The sequence below is a fragment of the Pseudochaenichthys georgianus genome, chromosome 22, assembly GCF_902827115.2.
Source record: "Pseudochaenichthys georgianus chromosome 22, fPseGeo1.2, whole genome shotgun sequence".
Taxonomy (NCBI): Eukaryota; Metazoa; Chordata; class Actinopteri; order Perciformes; family Channichthyidae; genus Pseudochaenichthys; species Pseudochaenichthys georgianus.
In genome coordinates, this window is record NC_047524.1 from 28,298,959 (window position 1) to 28,302,423 (window position 3,465).

The 3,465-nt window shown below is 40.8% G+C and overlaps 1 pseudogene; it reads left to right on the forward strand.

Annotated features, from left to right (window-relative positions):
* The first annotated feature begins 268 nt into the window (after nucleotides 1–268).
* Nucleotides 269–2,644, forward strand: LOC117468153 (uncharacterized; annotated as a pseudogene).
* Nucleotides 2,645–3,465: the final 821 nt, after the last annotated feature.

Genomic DNA, 3,465 nt, shown 5'->3' on the forward strand with positions numbered 1-3,465 from the left:
TTGATTTTGGAATATTTCCTGGACATTTTGTACTTCTACAAGTAAGTAGGCTACGTAGTTAAATGGTTTATGTTTGTGTCTGTTTAAATCGGGTTTATTGTTGTTATTTCCTATGTTGTTGTGTTGTAGACTACAGACACAGTTAATAATAATTGTAATATTCCAGTTATAAACGACATGAATCAAAGATGTGTTGCTGTATTTTAGTGGTAACAAAATATGCATTCATCATCATAATTATTGTATATATATATAATTTACAGTGCCTTTAAACCGGAGGAGAACGCTGGCATGTATTCTCCTACTTGAAAGACTACGGGGGGATGGGGGGAGGAGAAGGGGCCGGTTTTGGGTGCACCCCCTCAACCAGCAAAGGAGACAACAAGGTGATTTTCATCACCTCGTGGCTGAGCTGAGGCTGGACAGCCAACGACATCACCAATATTTTCGGATGAGTGCAGAGCAGATGGATGAACTGCTGTCCCTCCTGGGCCCTGAACTGACCAGACAATCCACAAATTTCAGAGCTGCCATAGAACCCAAGCAGAGACTGGCTGTTGCACTTAGGTAAGATGCCCATTTCACAGACAATAAATCACTGACCACAAGTATAATAAACATTTTAATTAGAAACATATCACCCAAAACAACATTTTAAACACCAACATCAAATAACAGCAAATCAACACAAAAAAAGGAACTATTTACAGTAAAAACAATATGAATTACAAGTCTTCATATTGAGACCCATCCTGCCATGCAGAGCCACTGTTGGAGAACAGCATGTTTGGGAATGGCCCTGTTGATTGGGCTTGTGGGGGTTGGGGTGGAGTTGGCCGAAGGGCTACTGGCCTGGAGGTGTGAGTGGAGTGTTGTGACGTGGGGGGATGGACAATTGGCTGCCAATGTTCCTGTGGTTGTGTACTCTCTCTTTGAAGACTATGGAAGGTGTTTAAAATAGCTATTTTTGCCCGATGTTTCCTGTCTATGTCCAGCCTTTGTAGCATAGGCACCAGACTCAGAGCAAAGTAGTATGACTCTTCAAGTCTGGCATATGTGGTGTGGCTGGAGGTTCCTGCAGTAGAGAAATTATTTGCTCCCCAAGGTCTGTGCTCTGTGGCCTCCTCTTTGTGGAACGCTGGGCCGCCGCTGCTGGTGTGGATCCCTGGGGGCTACGGGACCTAGAGGGCCTCCTCTCTTCAGAGGTTGTGGGTACCAGAGGTGGTGGGGCTGTAGGTGGTGTGGGTGTGCGTGGGCCTGAATATCCAGATGCTGCTCCTGGTGTAGATGCTCTCTCTATCTCTTCTAATGGGGAAGGATTTCCCAAGCTTCTTGTAGAACTATATTAAAAGAAACAACAACATGAAATCAATTAAAATATTTTTTCCTGGGATTAATTTATGCAATATGAACATATTTATGTAATTTAAAATAAACTCTTTCATACCCTTTGCAATACATCATGACAAATTACAAAGTTACACAATTATATAAATAAAAAAATGTGCATACATACCTCCTTTGCTGTATATATGGCAAAATGAAGGACATTATATCTGAATACTTCCAGGCCTTCTGCGAGCCACCTGCAGATCCACTGGGGATGGACTTCTTCCGGTTTTTGACGAAAGCATCCCTCAGTGACTTCCATTTCGCCTTGCAAACGTCGACTGAAAAAAAGAATAGATTCCGATTAATAAAATGATTTCACTTATTAATTCTTTGCTTGTTTTTCCCTTCACAGATACTTGGCTTCCGGGGACTCACTGGTCAGCCTAGCATTCAGCTATCGCCTAGGATGCAGTACTGTGAGAGAAGCTGTCCATTTGGTGTGTGTGCAGCCATTGAAAAAATGATGATGGAGAGGTTCCTACCCAGGCCAACAGAAGACACGTGGAAGGAGGTTGCACAAGGATTCTGGGAAAAATGGAATTTCCCAAATTGCTTGGGAGCAATAGACGGAAAGCACATCGTCATCCAAGCACCACCACTGTCTGGGAGTCAGTACTTCAATTATAAGAAGACTTTTTCCATAGTGCTTTTGGCACTTGTTGATGCTGACTACAGGTTCCGAGTGATTCAAGTGGGGGACTTCGGAAGAACAAGTGATGGTGGGGTGTATGCCGGATCGGATTTGGGGAAAGGACTGGAGGCCAGAACACTTCATGTTCCAACCAGTACCTCTCTACCTGGTGCTGCTCACCTGGGTGAGATGCCATTCGTCATGGTGGGTGACGCAGCTTTCCCACTCAAGCCATACCTGATGAGACCATACCCTGGAAAGAACCTCACTCAACAAAAGAGGATTTTAAACTACAGACTTTCCAGAGCAAGGATGGTGGTGGAAAATGCCTTCGGCATTCTGGCCTCCAGGTGGAGAATCTTCCATCATCGCATCAACCTGCACCCGAAAAACGTGGACAAGCTTGTGGTGGCTGCATGCTTCCTACACAACTTCCTGCTGGCCCCTAGTGAAAACCAGAGGTTGCTGGATGAGGAAGAGCAGCAAGGAAGACACATGGCACCAGTGAGAAACATGGGAGGAAACAGGGCATCAAGAGAGGCCTGTAATGTGAGGGAGGCTTTCTGCACCTTCTTCAACTCTCCTGAGGGCAGTGTGTCTTGGCAAGACAGGATGGTGTGATTACTGGAACACACAAAAGTTACGACAAAATGATTGAAAGATGTGTTTTTTCATTCCAGAGAATTCGAAAAAGCAAAAAAGTATTAGTTGTTGTACTCTCAAAGACAGGTTATTGTTGCATTTGTAAAAAACTGTTCTTTATTTTTTATATCCTATGTTATTATGTATTTTTTTGATAATACATTTCATAATAAATAATTTTGTCTGACAAATGACTGCCAAATTATTCTTGTCTGTCCTCACAATTTATCTGACTATAAATTCAAGGTTATACTCTGGATAGTTGTTTTTTCAATGATGTAAAAAAATATTGAATTACTGTACTATTGTACAATGGCACTTGTGAAATACAATTTCCTGTTTTACTACAATACCTCAGAGGGAAATATTATTTCTTCATTTTACATTTTTCTGATAGCTATACTTTAAAATGAATACAAAATAAATTGAATATTAAAATATATTATCATTATAATGGGTTAAATAAAACTATTGATCCCTGGGCAAAATTCACAAGCTAAAGTATAGTTAAAAAAACAGTATATAACAATATATATGATGGGAATTTATGCATGTAGGTTTCTACAAAATGTTCTCAGACAGAAGGGTGTCGCTCTTACCATTGTCAGGTAATTATCATATGGATGTTGGGGGTTGTAATTAACATGATGCTTCCCCTTCTGTCTGCCCCATTGGCTTCAATCCTGTGTCTCATCTGTATATCTGATTGATTCTGTTAAATGCAATAACTCTTTATATAAATACAAAATCATATAATATATATATACAGTATATATATGTTTATATTTGGATATAGGAAA